Source organism: Panthera pardus, unplaced genomic scaffold (genome assembly GCF_024362965.1).
Source record: "Panthera pardus isolate Hobbes unplaced genomic scaffold, ASM2436296v1 HiC_scaffold_26, whole genome shotgun sequence".
Classification (NCBI taxonomy): Eukaryota; Metazoa; Chordata; class Mammalia; order Carnivora; family Felidae; genus Panthera; species Panthera pardus.
The window spans coordinates 3,884,346-3,902,462 of record NW_026526832.1 but is presented as its reverse complement, the minus strand read 5'-3'; the positions used below and the strand labels follow the sequence as shown (position 1 = coordinate 3,902,462).

General features: G+C 43.9%; 1 protein-coding gene across 7 annotated transcripts in view; it reads right to left on the bottom strand.

Moving 5' to 3' along the window:
* Positions 1-10,520: 10,520 nt before the first annotated feature.
* The window catches only part of ZC3H8 (zinc finger CCCH-type containing 8), a 32,303-nt gene continuing 24,706 nt past the window's right edge, over positions 10,521-18,117 (bottom strand). For 5 of the 7 annotated variants that reach the window (XM_019445117.2, XM_019445125.2, XM_019445150.2 and 2 more), the window contains one exon: positions 15,504-16,081. The gene's annotated coding sequence lies outside the window, so the exon portion shown is untranslated. Of the gene's footprint in view, positions 11,386-15,503; positions 16,082-18,117 lie in introns of those variants that run through there. The other 2 variants (XM_019445144.2, XM_019445134.2) reach the window with 1 other exon arrangement.

Sequence of the window (18,117 nt, the reverse complement as noted above, 5' to 3'; positions counted from 1 at the left end):
TAACAATATATTGAATATCATTCCATAGAACCAGATAGAATGTTCTCCTATCCAATGCTCCATTATGAAGTCATACATACCGTTGTTTATTCAACTAGTCACCCTTGATTGAGATTTGGGTTGTTTCCGATCCTTTGCTATTAAAAGTATTGCAGCCATATGCATTTGTCTTTTGTATTTTTCCCTTTGTATCTATGATGCCAATTTTTCCTCCATAGAGATTATACTGCTTTCTGTCTGCAACAGTGTATGAGAGTTCCTATTCCTGAATCAAAGAAGGCCCCTAGTCCTCACATCTGCACACCCACCAGACCCTCGTTTGGAAGGAGATAGAGGCCCGAATGTAGAGCTATGCCACAAGTAGCCCACCTACCTGTCTTGGACTTCTAGCAGTCAACAGCCACCAGCAAGAGATGAAAGACCAGCCAGCTGGATCACTGACTCAGGAGGGATGGAAAGTTAGCTAAGTTTTTGGATAACTTTTAAAAGTCATCTTACTTTCATTTTTTTTTAAGTTTATTCATTCTGAGAGTAAGAGAGAGCGTGCGCGCAGGGGAGGGGCAGAGAGAGAGAGAGGGAGAGAGAAAATCCTAGGCAGGCTCCACACCATCATTGAGAATCCTGATGCGGGGCTCAAACCCACGAATTGTGAGATCATGACCTGAGCCAAAACCAAGGGTCGGACACTTAACTGACTGAGCCACCCAGGTGCCCCTAAAACAAAATATCACTGCAGAGTTCATAATAAACTTGATGGGTTTACTGGGAATCTAAGTATGTGCCCCAAGAAGGGCCATGAAGAAGCCAGACTTGATTGGGTCACTTTCCACCAGCCACTGCCTCAGCTTTTACCAAGCTCACACTGCAGGGATGGAAAGGTGGACTTTCATGACTTTTACCACGTACCTATGAAAATCTACAGGTTTTTATAAGCAGCATAATATTCCTGAACATCTATTCTGTTGCACGCACTGTTTTAGTTGCTTAGGATACAATGGTTGACAAGATTGACAGAGATCCTGGCTTCATGAAGCTTCCGTTTCAGCAAGTGAGAAGATAATGCACATGAAAACAAGGAAAGTACATCATTTCAAAGAGGGATGCATGCTCTGAAAATAAAAGCAGCAGAAGAGGATGTCGGTATATAGCAAATGTATGCACAAATCCACAGAGACAGGTGATCCATAGAGCCTAGATGTTGCAAACACTGTAATCATGTGTGGCGACAGGGGGATCCCATTTCTCAGTGTTTGGAATTATGACCCAGAATCTTGAGTGTCTGAATGAAGGAGTGATGTAAAGCAAGACGTAGGATGACCACATTGGCTTATGAGCACAAAGGAGAGGCATCTACAGAGAGAACAATGATGCTGACATGGAAAGAGAGGAAACGAAAGACCATGGGCACTCCAAGGGGAGCCTAATTCTGTGTTCTGGTTATTACTGTTGTATAAAATATCCCATTGTGGTATTATGCTCATGGATTCTGTGGGTCAGGAATTCAGAGCACAGGGGGACGGTTTATATTTGCTCCACAATGTCTGCAACCTCCCTCAGTCAGGAGGCTGCCAGGGCCAGGGCTCCAGTTACCTGAAGGGTCATTCACTCACTCACATGTCTGGCCCGGGCTGGGAAACGAAGACTGATGATGACCAGAACAGCCATCCTTGGGCTCTTCGTGTGGCTCAACTTCCTCAGAGTACGGTGGCCTCAGAATAATCAGACTTCTGACATCGTGGCTCAGAGTTCCTGGTTTCAGTGTTCCAGAAAACAAGGTGTGCATGGCCATTATGACCCAGCCTCACAAGTCACATAGGGTCACCTCTGCCATACTCTGTTGGTTGAAGTAGTCACAAGCAGCCATTGGGTCAAGGGAAGCGCACATGGGCCAGTGAGTCCTCACTGAGTCGAGCTGCGGCAAATTGAGAAGTTTTAAAGGATTTCATGGCCATGTTTTTAAAACTGCCATTTCTAGTTTCCTGTTTAGGATTCTGGTGCCTCATGGGATCTGGCTTCCAGTCTGTGGGTATTATCAGACCGCCCTGTGTCCCTTCAGTCCTCCTTTGCTCAACCTCTTTTGGGTGTCATTTTCAAACAGGTGATCCCAGCCTAAGACACAACTCATACTAAGATCTTCACTTATATCACAAGGGGGTACCTTCGACAATGGTAGAAACAGCATTGAAGTCCAACGAGCATGGCACTGCATGCTCGCCAAGGTCAGAGGTGGGGGGAGAGAGACCAGTGGAAGGGTCAGGACCAGTTCGTGAAGTTAGCACTTAAAGTGGTTCTTAGCAGAGGAGTTCTAGTGGGAAATGTAGGCCACGTCCTGCCGTATACACTGTCACCAGGAGGATCCCCCACAAAATCCAGCATCGGCAAAGCCACGGAAATGTCTGCTGACTTACAAACGAGACAATATGACTTGGTGAAAATTGGGTTTGGGCTGGTGGAATTTTCTGAATCTGAACACCTTCAAATGATTACTTTTTAGCAATCTGGTTATCTCCAGGAAGCTCTTTAGACTTTTTTTTTTTTTTAACTTAAATTCAAGTTAGTTAACATACAGTGTAGTCTTGGCTTCAGAAGTAGAACCCAGTGATTCATCTCTTACATACAACACCTAGATCATCCCCCAAAGTGTCCTCCTTAATGCCCGTCATCCATTTAGCCCATTCCCCAACCCAACACGTCTCCAGCAGCCCTGTTTCTTCTCTGTATTTGAGTCTCTTATGATTTGCCTCTCTGTTTTTATCTTGTTTTTCCTTCCCTTCCTGCTCTATGTTCATGTGTTGAGTTTCCCAAATTCCACATATGAGTGAAATTATATGATATCGGTCTTTCTCTGACTGACTTACTTCACTTAGCATAATACCCTCTAGTTCCATCCGCGCTGTTGGAAATGGCAAGATTTCATTCTTTTTCATCGAGTAGTATTCCATTGTGTGTATGTCCCACATCTTCTTTATCCATTAGACATATTTTTTAGGGTGAAAACAGGCTGTATGGTATGTCCACTTGCTTACTTACGTGAGGATTCACAACAGTCACACTGTGACACTTGCACAATGGTCCACCTTCCTTCCCCTTCTAGCTGGCTGAGTCGTCAGACATGTTTCTGAAGACAAAGATCTCTGCATCTCAGATGCATCTGTCCTCCATACCCAAGCTGCCAAGTTCTATCACAGAAAGTTTGTTCCTCACCCCTACCAAGTCCTATGGGTCAAGATCAGTTACCGTACTATTTCCTTCATTCCCGCCTTTGGCCAGTAGGGGGTGGCAGACTTGGCTTGAGGGCTGGGTCTTGAATGCTGGAGGTGAGAACACTGCCCTCTAAGGGGGTCTTTCTCACTCCAGTGCTGGTTTTAGGTGGTTTGGAGTCTGTCCACAGGACATATCTCTGCGGTTACTTGGCCATGTGGAAATTCAACACACTCCATGTTCAATAACAGTCATGGTGTTCTTAAGGCAGCTGGATCTTAGAATGTAACTCCAAATCCCTAGAGTCTTGAGTGGTCTGGCCCCTGCCGACCTCCTGGACCACTGCTCGTGATACTCCCAAACGCACCTGGCCTCCTTTCTGCCCCTTGACTCTGCCAAGCTCACTCTTGCCTGGGGGCCTTGGATTTGCTGCTTCCTTCCTGCAGTGCTCCTTGTTCAGTCCTCTGTGTGGCATGCCTCAAATGTCCCCTCAGAGAGGCTGTCCCAGCCCCCCCCTGCCGGTGCTGCTCACCCCCTGCAGTCCCTCTTGATTATCTTACTCTGTTGTATTTTCTTGAAAAGCTACTATCTGAAATCACTGTGTTTGTTACCCGTTTTTTTCTGTCTCTTCCCACAGCGCAGACCCTGTTGGCTGCCCACCCACTATCCATTTTCCTTTTCCACCTTCCAAAAGGAGCCTGTTTTGTTCAGACCACCTTCCCTCGTTGTTATGGCCTGAACTCTGTTACCCTCTCCCCCCACCCCCCAAATTCTTATGTTGAAGTGCCAATGCCTAGTACCTCCGAATGTGACTGTATTTGGAGATCGGGTCTTTAAAGAGGTAATTAAGTTAAAATGAGGCCATGAGGGTAGGCTCTAATCCAGTATGACTGGTGTCTTTATACAAAGAGATTAGGAAAGAGACACACATACAGGGAAGACCATATGAGAACAGAGGGAGAAGACAGACATCTACAAGTCAAGGAACGAGGCCTGAGAAGAAATCAACCTTGCTGACACCTTGATCTCAGACCTCTAGCCTCCAGAATTGTGAGAAAATAACGTTTTGTTGTTGCATCACGTGGTCTTCGCTACTCTGTTATGGCAGCCCTAGCCAATAAATACAATTCTTATTCCAGCCTGTGTCTTAGGGGAAGGTGGCCACCCACCACCCACCCTCCAGGCTCCAAGGCAACACAGTGAATCATACTTGGTCCTTGAGTGTCAGAGACCCAGACTAGAGCCAGCCATGCACAGCATTCCCCAGGCGAGGGCTACATATCCAGGGATTGTCTGAGGCAGGGTGGAGGGAAGGGCTTTCTTAGGATATGGTTGGAAAGGTCTCTCTTTTGCACTGAATGGGAGGAAATACGTCATCACAGTTGCTGCTGGGAGCCATGTTTTTGACAATGAGAGAAGAGAGTATAAGGGAAAAGCCTCCTGGCTACAAGCAGAGCCAAGGGAAATGGAGTTGGGGTCCCAGTGATATCGGTCTGAACCTTTCCTCCCCATCTGGACTCCCTGTTATATGAGATCATGTGGTTGTGGTGTAAATGGGGTGGAGATGGAGTTCTTGTTGTTTGGCTCTAACTGGCTTGACTCCCAGCTCCATGAGAGCGGGCATCTTTTCAGCACGCACCTTTCGGGCATCCAGCTTCCAGAACTGTGAAAGGATACATTTCTGCTGTTGTAAGTCACCCAGTCTGTGGTGCTCCGTCACAGCAGCCCCAGGAAACAACTATACCTTATACTCTACAGTCTCCCCTCCAGTTTACACTAGTGACACCCCAGTGTAAACTCCTAACACTCGCTCACTCACACATAAGACCCTGTCAGCTGCCGAGGGTCAGTCCTCTCACCTGCTGAGGGAGGGGTCATCTCCAGCCTGGAGAACATGGACAGCCACTATCCAGCAAGCACATACTTCTCTTCACCACATCCTGACCCAGCCATTCTCTTCTTGGGTCAATAATCTTGACTCACTTAAGAGTGATAAAGATCATCACTTTATTACTGTAATTGCTAAACTTAGAGTCCCAGAAGAAGGTCTCTTGCAAGGAGTACAAAGTCACACTGGAGACATTCTGGAGATTGATTTTCAAACTTTTTCCCTTTCTTTTCTTTCTTTCTTTCTTTCTTCTTTTTTTTTTTTTTTGCAAGAGAAATTGGCTAAGGTTCTAACTAGTAATGACATAATTCTACTTCTTTCCGCAGTACCAGCCGAAACAAAGGGCTCAATCAGCATATTTCATAAAGAGAGTCATTGACTCCAAGAATAAGGAAGGAATTTGGACTCTTAATCCTAACCCTGGATTAGCCTAGAGGACTGGAAACAAAATCAAAGCCACTCTCCCCTCGGGGTGTGCCCCTCCCTGCCCTCCCCCCCCCCCCCATCCCCCCAGGATTCCCACAGAATTCGGCTGGCTCTGCCAGCGTTCAAGCACTCCTGTGACAGTCTCTGTTTTCGTTAACATCAGGTGACCCTGCAGAGCAAGTGGGGGACTTGATTACAGGCCAGTTGTGCCCTAAGAACCAGACGCATGGCCTGCATTTCCTTTTCCTCTTATACAAACAGAAGAGTATGACTTCTAATCTAGATCAAAAGTGAGGCAAAACACACACAGATGGGAATTCCACAGAAATTTGTCCGAGGCCAGGCAGGAGGCCCTGAATCGGAGACACGTCCCTGGCAGTCTCCACCGGCACTACAATACACAGCTCCCCCTCTCACGGCTGGCGGGGGACACAGCCTAGCATTCCCCCATCTCTCTCTCTTGCCCCGCTCTCTCCTTGATAAAGAGTAAAAAACTGACGGGGCGCCTGAGTGGCTCAGTCAGTTAAGCATCCGACTTCCGCTCAGGTCATGATCTCACCGGTTATTGAGTTCAAGCTCCGCGTCGGGCTCTATGCTGACAGCTCGGAGCCTGGAGCCTGCTTCGGATTCTGTGTCTCTCTCTCTCTCTCTCTCTCTCTGCCCCTCCCTCCTCACGCTCAGTCTCTCTCTCCTTCAAAAATAAAATATTTTTTTAAAATTAAAAAAAAAAAAAGTGAAAAACTGCTCTGCCACCAGCCAGGCTGTGGGGGAGAACCAGGAACTGAAACAGAAACCACAACTTCCCAAAATGCAGTGCCCTACGACTCACATAACCCTTTTACTGCATCCATCCAGAGCATGCACGCCACAGAGTGTCCCGGTGTAAACTCCTAACACTCGCTCCCTCACAGATAACACCCTGGAAGCAACTCTCTAGTTGAGAAAATCTGACCCACCCTTGCCAAGACCATCCCATGACTCACCCCGGTCTCCAGAACAGATTATCTTTCCCTAACTCCCTCCTGTTGACGTGGCCCCCAGCCCCCTGAAATGCAATCCCTCTCTTGTGGCAAATCATAAACCTGGCATCGTTGACTCTAAGTGGGTTCCGGGTGGTCTTTGACTGACAGGCATCAGCTCTCAACTTGAGCAACCAGTGGTCTCCCCTGTGGTCCCTGGACCTACTGGTGTGCGGTGCCCAACGTTGAACGCGTACTAGGTGGTTGGGGGTGGCACTCATTAAGAGTCTCAAGTCTGGGGGGCTCCTGGGTGGCTCAGTCAGTTAAGCATCTGACATCAGTTCAGGTCATGATCTTAACGATTCATGAGTTCGAGTCCCGCATCAGGCTCTGTGCTGACAACTCGAATCCAGGAGCCTGCTTTGCATTCCGTGTCTCCCTCTCTCTCTGCTCCTCCCCTGCTCATGCTCTGTCCCTCTCAAAAATGAATAAACATTAAAATTTTTTTGTTTTAAGAAGAGCCCAGAGGCTGGAAATGAGGAGGAGGATGGGCTGCTCAGGAGGAACTGTGTAAAGGCTCGAAGACACCTCACACGTGCATGTGAATGTCACACACAGATCTTCCATTACGATGGGGTCATGTCTCTGTAAGCCCATCGTAAGTTGACAATATGGTGAATCAAAATGCATCTAATGCACCTAACTAGAACATCATGGCTTAGCCCAGCCTACCTTATATGAGCTCAGCACACTTTAGCCTACAGTTGGGCAAAATCATCTAACACAAAGCCTATTTGATAACCAAGTGTTAAACCTCTTTGAACACGGTACTGAACATAAAAAATGGAAGGGCTATACGGGTACAGCATGGCCGTGAGTGTATTTGTTGTTCACCTTGGTGATCGCGGGGCTGGGACTGGGAGCTGTGGCTGGCGGCGCTGCCCAAAAGGACCAAGAGAGGATCATACTGCATATTGTTAGCCTGGGAAACGATCAAAGTCCAAAATTCTAGGTACAGTTTCTACTGAGTACCACTTCTGCACCATGATAAAGTCGCAAAAACGTGAAGTCGAACCACTGTAAAGTCAGGACCATCTATGCCGGGAGGCATGTGTGCACTTTCCTCCCCCCCCCCCCCCCCCCCCCCTCTCAGCTGCCTTCCTCCATTTCTGCCTCTGCCTGGGGCTTTCTTGAATTACCTGAGAAGGACACACTAACCCCATCAATGTTGTTCCATGGTTTGACCTCTACCACTTCAAAGCTTGACATTTAGAAATTCCTTTTTATTCTTTCACCTAAAGGTCTGTTTTCATACAGTTGGGGAACAAAAAGCAGTGCCCCTTTAAGGTTTGAATATTTTAATAATTTAACGAACACTGAGTGAGGGTCTTCTGTGTGCCTGATCCTTCAGGGAATACCACCTTGAACAAGACAGAGACATTGAATACCCTTGTGTTGCTTCCAGAATAGAGAAGGCAATTTAAGACAAGGGGTTCGAGGGCTGCTAGACCTAGAAGAGGGTGGAGGGTGAAGGGCACCTTGCCTGATGTTCACTAAAGCTGTCCCCTGGTGACAGAGGAGATGTGGGCGAGGCCTCAGAGGAAAGCAGGCCAACAAGGCGACTGACACCTGCAGGTGCTACTGAGGTCGTGAACCCCCATCTTCCAATCCTGGATTCTGACCTGGGGCGTTGAACAAAGGAGCCTTGCCGATTCCAGGGCAGGCCCAGGAGGCCTGTCACGATGCTTCATGCAGCTCCCACACCACGGCCTTGTTACAGCCCGGTGGAGATTTGACAAAACAGAGGCCCCATGGGCACCAGCGGTGTCTCCTCATTTGTTACAGGGCAATCTCTTCTCTGTCTTGCCTCTCGGCTCCCAGACAGAGGGGCCTGCACATCCCATTGAGAAAGTCAGGGTCATTCTTTTCCTTTTGCTTTCTCCTGGTACGGATTTAGCCGGAGGTGCATCCCAAAGAACACAGCCCCGCAGAACTGCTGGCAGGCTGGGGCAGCAGGGGCCAGGGCAGGCTGGCCAGGTTTCTGCTTCCTGCGGGGCCTTGCACATCATCTCCCCCCGGCTCGGGGAGAACACAGAACCCTTCACAGCGGCACAAGGACAGGCATTCAGACTCCGAGACAATCAGGAATTCACTGGGACCAGGTTTTCCTTCTTCGTGGACCGAAATGACTGTTTTATGGGCATTTGGCTGAAATAAGGAGCATTTCTGTTGATTCCGGGTTCACCTCACTGAGTTCAGCTACACGAGGAAGTTTAAATTGGCCTGCAGTCCGTGGGCATACAGAAAAGCTTGAAAAGAGCTGGTGTGTCAGCAGATATGGGGCTGAATCACAAATTTGTTCAGGAAGTCCAAGATTAAAGCCCAGTTTATATTATTATGTAACAAATATACCTGCCAAGCAACACATGCAGGCAAATAAATTTGAAGTATTTTTGCATAGGACACAGCTGGGATATAGAACTAGTATTTATCTTAGACTTATGCGAATGGCAAATAAGACCACTTCTGTGGAACTCCTAAAACAGGCAGTTAAGTTTTTGGAACTGGAGTGAAGGGCCTGAATACTCAGAAACAAGGAGCATCCTGCCAGAAAGACGAGTCCCTGGACAGGGAGGCAGGAAAGGGGGAATTCTGAAATAAAAGGACTATAAGCTGGCACACATTCAGTCTTTATACCAGTCACAAGTAAGTATTTCTGAAGTGCAGATATGAGGGGGGAAAAAATGTATTATGATGTCAAACAATACTTAAAAGTGAACCAGCGTTTCTACTTCCGGAATGGCAGACCAAGGATCTCTGAAAATCCACCACCCCATAAAAGGCATGAGAGAAATGGCAAAGACAGTCAAAACCAATTTTTTCAGGTATCTGGAAATTAAAGGCTTATGACAGAGAATTTACTCAAGAAAGACAGATGAATCTTGTTAAAATGACTTGTGGCAATGACTTGCCCTAATCTCATTCTCCTCTCCCCGGCTCCAGAGTAGCCTTGAAGATCAACAGCCCACAACTATAGTAACTGTGAAAACCGGTATCCTAACCATAGTGGTCTTCCGAGAGGGGAGGACAGATTCAGAGCTCCTCAAAAGCCTCATTCCCCCCAGACTATCACATTTTTGTAACTTTTTTGAGTTTATTTTTGAGAGAGAGAGACAGAGACAGAGAGAGGGGCAGAGAGAGGGAAATATAGAATCTGAAGCAGACTCCAGGCTCTGAGATGTCAGCACAGAGCCTGATGCGGGGCTTGAACTCAGGAATGGCAAGATCATGACCTAGGCTGAAGTCGGATGCTTAACCAACTGAGCCACCCAGGCATCCCCAGACTGTCACTTTTTGATCTGCAGGACAGTTCACACTATATTCTCAGGGCCTGTTTTCATCTGACCAGGCACAATAGCAGTAAGCACATTCAGCACCTACATCTCAGATTATGAATACTATTCTATTAGAAGGAATCTGGGCCCCTTTGAGAAATGGCTGATGTGAGGGCTCAGGTGGGAACATACAAAATGAGCCTGGACCACCTGTTCCAAGTTCATCCAAGTGGTTGGCAGAATTCAATAACTTGTGGTTTTAAGACTGAAGTTCTCATTTCTTCCATGTCATTTGAAGGTTGTTCTCAGTTCTAGATACATGGCCCTCTCATAACATGGCAACTCATTTCTTCAAAGCCAGTAAGAGAAGTTCCATTCCAATCTTTGGCCTTAGGAAGGCCCCAGTCTCTTTTATGGGTTCATCTGATTATACCTTAGGCCTACTTGGGAATCATCTCCCTCTTGATTAAATTCCAAACCAACTGACTTAAGACCCCAATTATACCAAAGATAAAACCACTTCATCTTTGACATATAATAAAAGATAAGCATGGGAGTAAAATCCATCGTATAGTAATGCCCACAGAGGGAAGTGATTAAACGGGTGGTGTGCACCAAGGGCAAAGGATCTTGGGAGCCATCTGAATTCTGCCTACCACTAAGGGGGCAGGGGAAGTTGGGAGACATGGAACCACTCTTTTTCACACAAAAAACTTTTTATGTTTTCATAATTTATTAATCCAAAATAAATTTCCTAACAACTTATGTCACAATAAACTTTTGACTATACGCACATATAAGTTCAATTAAAAAATTACATTCAATCATACACGAATGTCACTAATAAGATCCACCATTTTTTATGTACCAGTAAGAAAAAATAACCTGCCGAGTAAAATGTGATATTCCACCAGCTGTAAAATACATTCCAATTTCAGAGATGTTAACTATGAAAATGCATATCCCAGAATGACACACAGCAACTAAAGATATGGCTATTTTTTCTTATTTTATTTTTAAGTAATGTGAAGAGTGTTGCAAATTTCACAGGAATCAGTATCACTTTGAGCTGAGCTGGGAATCTTACCCTTCCCAACTCAACATATACATTCTCTCCTTTGCTTTAAATAGATCTTTTCCTTCCCAGTTTCTGCTCCATGCTGGGAACAGAGCACTCCCTACTGTCCTGTTTCCTCCTTTCTCACACCCATTTCTTACTCTCTCCTGTCTGCAGGAACAGAGACAGGAAACACAGTCTTCAAGGAAGAAGGTGATTGGAGAGAAACACGAACTTTGGACAGACAAATGGAGGTTTGATTCTTGGCTCACATTTATTAGCTTGCCCTTGACTGTAGGTAACAGAGAACCCAAATCAAAATGGCTTAAAAGAGTAAAGAAAATATGTTGAGGGGCGCCCGGGTGGCCCAGTCGGTTAAGCAGCCAACTCTTGATTACGGTTCAGGTCATGGCCTCACAATTCATGAGTTCGAACCCCACACTGGGTTCTGCACTGACAGTGCTGAGCCGCCTGCTTGGGATTCTGTCTGCCCCTTTCCTGCTCGCGTGCTCTCTCAAACTTTAAAAAAAGGAAAAGAACATATGTTGAATTACTCATGTGGCATAACACAAAATCTGAAGGTTGGGATCTCCTAAGGCTGGTAGATTCCATGCTTCAGCTGCTATCAAGAACCCAGCTTCTTCCCAACTTCCTTCTGTGTCACCTTCAGCTGGTTAGCTAGCTCCCCTTGAGGTCATAAGGTGGCAGCATCAGTTCCGGGTGTCATATTTATTTATTTATTTATTTTTTCAACGTTTTTTATTTATTTTTGGGACAGAGAGAGAGACAGAGCATGAACGGGGGAGGGGCAGAGAGAGAGGGAGACACAGAATTGGAAGCAGGCTCCAGGCTCCGAGCCATCAGCCCAGAGCCTGACGCGGGGCTCGAACTCACGGACCGCGAGATCGTGACCTGGCTGAAGTCGGGACGCTTAACCGACTGCGCCACCCAGGCGCCCCCCAGGTGTCATATTTAGACATGGCAATGTCGAACCTCCTTCTTGTGTACCTCAACAAATGATAACTTTCCCAGAAGTGTACCAGAGGACATGTTATCATATTTCAAGCCTAAACCAACTACTGGCAAAAATGGCATTTCCATTAGTGTTTTTCAACCTTGGCTATACTTTAGAATCACCTGGGAGCTACTGAAATTCTCACGTTCACACCCCAGGCCTCCCTGTAACCCTATCCCCTGCCAAAAAAATTCAGAATTTCTGGGAGTAGTCCCCAGGCATCAGTTAGTTGTTTTTTTGTTTTGTTTTTTAAGTTTTCCTTTTAAAAAGAATTCAATGAGAAGCCAAGGTTGAGAATCACAACTTCATATTCTTGTTGATACAACTCGAAGGGTTGAAGTCAGAGCCCACCATCTACAAACCACAGATGATGTTATGGAGGAAGGAACGACACCCAAGCAAAACTAAAATTCTGTTAAGAAGGGGAGGGGCGCCTGGGTGGCTCAGTCGGTTAAGCGGCCGACTTCGGCTCGGGTCATGATCTCGAGGTCCATGAGTTCAAGCCCCGAGTCGGGCTCTGTGCTGACAGCTCAGAGCCCGGAGCCTGTTTCGGATTCTGTGTCTCCCTCTCTCTGACCCTCCCCCGTTCATGCTCTGTCTCTGTCTCAAAAATAAATAAACGTTAAAAAAAAAAGTTTAAAAAAAAAGAAGGGGAGAAAACACATGTAATGGTATGCAACTAAGTATATAAGCTATGGATACTCAAGGCAGGTAACGCCTTCTTACAGACATGGTTTCCTCAGCTACCATTGCTATAATAATCCCTATTATAGGGTTGTAATGGGTACTGAAAAGGATTTCATATATATAATCCTAACATTCAGCAGGTGTTTAACCTGAGATATTCTGATCTCAGTAAACTCCAAATGTGTCATTTGTGCTTCTAATTGGCAGTATGAGCCCCATATTCCTTAGGCCAGATCACCAAATCACATGGTATTCTGACCTCAACAAGCAACAGCTCAGAAGAAATCTTTGAATGCAACCCCCCCTCCCCCAATGGTTATACTTATCAAAACCAGTCAGTGAACTGAGACACTTGTGCTAGAAGTCAGGAAACCTTAATAGGTTCTTAATAGACAGGGACAAGTCATTTAACATCTGTGAGTCCTAATTCCTTAAATCCTAAAATTGTATTAAGTCAAAACACCAAAAGACTACACACTCAACTTCTAGTGTCTTACCATCTGAAAAAAATTGAGTTTTACAGTCTTGTGGCTTTTAGTAACTGACCACAAAAAAAAAAAGTTATATGAAACCTGTTACACAGAATCTTAGAAATAAAAATTTTGTTCACTTTACTTAGTGATTTCCACAATGAGGACTCACATAAGAACTGTTTACATGAATTATTAGAAGAGGTGAGGTTTTTACATATCACCTCCTTTCTGATCAAAAGAGGTCAAACAGGTAACCACTTTATCTTTTCTGTTTTGGCTCCAAAAAAAGATCACAGATAAATTTAATATAGCCATGTGAATCATGATGGCCAAATGATACAGAAATCCATGTACAGACTTTCCTATTACAACTCTCTTATGTACATTTCTTCTGGTCCATATTTTTAACTGATGATGGCTTAAAATTTTTTTTAATTTTTATTTTAAGTAGGCTCCATGCCCAATGTGGGGCTTGAACTCACAATCCTGAGATCAAGAGCTGCATGCTCTACTGACTGGTCCAGTCAAGTCACTCCAAACTATGGTTTTAGTATTCATGTATCTGCTTGGAGCTGCATCAAGGTTCACTGACGTTTACTTCACAGAAGAAAACCAAGAGGAGCAGTGAGGAGAAGGCAGCAGCAACTAAACGTGGTATGGCTGAGATGGCCATACGACAAAGCATTGAAGACCTGGAAGACGAATGGATCTTGATTCAGACTACACGTGGGCAGGGATGGCTGAAGCAGGACACTGGGAAATGGGCTCTAACTGAGGAAAAGAGAGTAACTAGAGAGAAGTAGTAGAAAATGGAGGCAGGAGATTTCGCTGGAAGGTGCTATAATAACTCAGATAGAAGAGACTCACAGCCTAATGACTCCTTTAGGTACAAAGGGCACATCAGAGAGAACTGGCTCTCCTCAACCTGATTTAACAGAAGTGAAGAGATTTCATGGACACAAATACGTCTGCCTCTCCAAAACAATGGCTGTTAAATAAGAGCTTAAAAAATGTTCATTTGAGAGTGCATGCACATACACATACATATGGGGGAGGGGCAGAGAAAGAGAGAGAGGGAGAGATTCCCAAGCAGGCTCGGTGCTGTCAGCGCAGATCCCGACACGGGGCTTGAACCCATGAACCGTGAGATAATGACCTGAGCTGAAATCAAGAGGTGGATGCTCAACTGACCGAGCCCCCCAGGCGCCTATAAAATAAGAGCTTTTTAAATTTCTCTGACTTCTCAGTCCCTGAAAACTCTGCTCGGTCTTTTAAGTTTACAAGTGGGATGGATACTGCCACTTGAAGTATAAAATTTTTTTCTTAAAATGAACTTTACATATATGTAAACATTTGTGCCTCATCAGAAATAAACTGTATGTGAATTAACATTATAAGGAAATAAATTGTTAAACTGTCATAGAAAATTAAATGTTAAGTACTATCAAGGTTCTTAGAAATAGGAAAGTAGAAGGTAAATGTTCCTATTTATTCCCTTTTCTATGCAGTCGATCCCATATCCACCTCATAGAGTTATATGGCTTAAATAAGAACGTTAAACAGTATTAAATGAAATAGCATACAGCACATGGATGGTAAGTGTGCATAAATGTTAGCTTACTGTCCACCAATGTTAACTAACATATAAATTTGCCACGAAATTGACCTTCTGCAATTGTGAGCTATGACAGATGTGGAAATCCTTTGAATTGTATATGATGTTTAAAGATACAAAGTATCAATTCTACAGGTGATATAACCACTTCTTTGCACAATTTCATTAAATTATCGAAGGCTTTTGCAAAGGATCCTTTTGAAGTATCAACTCAACCTCTCTCCTCTGTGACTTCCTCTGGCAGCCACTAGTGCATTGTCTTGCCCTCCTCCCTAGCCACAGCCAGGGAATAAACCAATCAACCTGGCAGATAGCAATGGGCCATGAAGAGATGACACTCTTAGCTCAGAGACTCCTATGCTAAGGGCCCAGGAACTATCCTGGTTTCTTGTTTTCCTAGGTCTTGTCTGATAAACCTTTGCTTGAAATATTCGCAACTCCATTTCTTATGTTAGCAGGATTAGGTTATAAGCAAAATAACTGACTCATGTTTTCAAACAGGACTTTGTTAAGAATTGTCATTACCTTTGGTGTACTCTATGTATCCAGCAAGCTAGAGATGCTATTATTCTTCCCAGCAATATAACAATATGATAATGACAGTTTCAGGCTCATAGTATTGTTCTAATAATAATCAGTACCACTATATAAAAGTGCATATTTAGAATTTCATTATCTGTGCTTGGAGAACTTTCTATTTGACGATTATGTTAGAGATGCCATCACATTTCTAAAATTTACATTTTACACAAATGTACAGTCTCACTACAGTTTATGCACCAATGAGAAAGATAACCATTCTTATAGCTTAACAAAAAAGTTAAAAACTCCAAGTTTAGGAATGGTATAGCAAGAAACATTGTTCCATTTTATTTACAACACTAAGAAATTGGAAACAACAGGAAAGTGGTTTTAAAAAATCACAAAACTGTAATTTAAACCATAAAACAAAATTGTGAGCAACCATTAAAAATATGTTGCAAATGTATTTAATGACATGAAAAGATCTAACTGTATAGTCATCATCCACCTGCTATCCCAATGTGTTCCTAGAGAAACCTAACAGTTTTCTCTTCAATCTCCTGTATCTCTTCATGCATCTGCATTCAGCCTAATCTTCCTTCCTATTTTACTGACAAAACTCCATCAGAAAAGACTTCTGCAATTTACTACCACAACATTTGCCTACCAGCCAGCAGCATCTCTGCCGTATATGTTCCTTTCCTGTTCCACTGGTTGGAACAGCTTGGTGAAGACCAATCCCCTCACTTATACACTAGATTCTGCCCCTCCCACCATCGATTAGAGAAGATGCACAACATCATAATGACACAAGAGGGCGCTTTAAATGAGGACTCTTGTAAACCACTCCAAATCAACAGTCTTGAACAGGCGTAGACATAAGTACTCTTCATCCATACAAAACTATGGAAGAAAATAACAAAAATACATCAGCTGCTGAAAATTACCAATTTTAGACACCCTACTCCCTTCCCCCCAAAAATCAGCAGCAGCAGCAAACTGTAACACAAAAATCCAAACTGAATTAAATATCCCTGTTTAAGAATATGAAAAAACAATCTGAATCGAAATTCAAAAACTAAAACAAACACTGAACCAAAAAAACAGAAGTAATGAAACAAGAGCTGACTGATCTCAGAAATGATACAAAAAAGAGATCATGTCAAAAATATAGCCTATATTATAAGACAGATTTGAATGGAAACAATAAGGGTTACTGGATAAAAGTGGAAAAAGAACAAAGAATAAAAATGAGATGAAGAAAGCAAAATTTTAAATTTTTTTTTTTTTCAACGTTTTTTATTTATTTTTGGGACAGAGAGAGACAGAGCATGAACGGGGGAGGGGCAGAGAGAGAGGGAGACACAGAATCGGAAGCAGGCTCCAGGCTCTGAGCCATCAGCCCAGAGCCTGACGCGGGGCTCGAACTCACGGACCGCGAGATCGTGACCTGGCTGAAGTCGGACGCTCAACCGACTGCGCCACCCAGGCGCCCCAAGAAAGCAAAATTTATAAAAGAATAAAAAAAAGAAAATTCATCATAGAGAGGGAAAACACATAAATATAACAATTTACACAGTAACTATAATAAAAAATGACAGAAGCTAACCCAAACGTTCAGTCATTTCAATAAATGTGAATGGGCTCAATCCACTTATCAAAAGAAGTAAAGGATTTTTGGTTTGGCTCAAATAACAAAACCCAAACTATACATGCTATATAAGAAAGGCTAGAACTTAACTCAGAAAAGCTAAAAAACAAAGTGGTGGGCAAATAAATACTAAAAGCAAATGTAACCAAATTTCCAGTTGCAATGTAAAATCTGAAACAATTAGAAGGAACGTTTTGTACTTCTACATTAAAACCTATTAGTCTATACTGTAGGTAGGATGGATGTTTAACCCATACTTTATACATCTTCCATCTTCCATCTTCCAATCCACTCTACGGATTACTGACATAACATATACTCAAGAATTGGTGTTTAACAACATTAAACATTTTTACTGTTTCATTGAGGACATTCTTTTTTTTTAAAATTTATTTAATTATTTTGAGAGAGAGAGAGCAGAAGCAGGGGAGGAGCTGAAAGAGGGAAACAGAATATCTCAGTAGACATAGAAAACACACTTGATGGGGTGCCTAGGTGGCTTAGTTGGTTAGGCATCCGACTCTTGATTGTGGCACAGGTCATGATCTCACAGTGGTTGAAATAGAGGCCCATTTCAGGCTCTGTGCTGACAGCGCGAAGACTTAGGATTCTGTCTCTCCCTCTCTCTCTGCCCCTTCCCCGCTCACACACACGGGCTCTCTTTCTCTTAAAATAAATAAATAAATAAAAACTTAAAAAGGGGGGGGGGGAACACACTTGATGAAATCCAACACCCATCCGTGATAAAAGCTCTCTATAAAACAGGAATAGAAAGGAACTTCCTCAAACCAATGAAGAGTATCTCTGAAAAACCTACAACTAAAATCATATATGATGGTGAAGGACTGAATGCTTATTGCCTAATATCAGGAAAAAGGCAATGCTATCTGCTGTCCCTTCTATTTAACATTGCACAGGACGTTTTAGTCAGTGAGATCAGTCAAGAAAAAGAAATAAAAGGCAACCAGATTAGAAAGCAAGAAGTAAAACTGTCTTTATTCTCATATAATATGTTGAAATTCCTAAGGAACATACCCACACACACACACACACACACACACACACACACACACAAACACACACACACTCTACAGCTAATAAATGAGTTCAGCTAAGTCTCAGCAAACAGGATCAAAATACAAAAATTAGGGGCTCCCAAGTGGCTCAGTTGGCTAGGTGTCCAACTTTGGCTCAGGTCATGATCTCACAGTTTGTGGGTTTGAGCCCTACATCAGGCTCTGTGCTGACAGTATGGAGCCTGATTGGGATTCTCCCTCCCTCCCTCCCT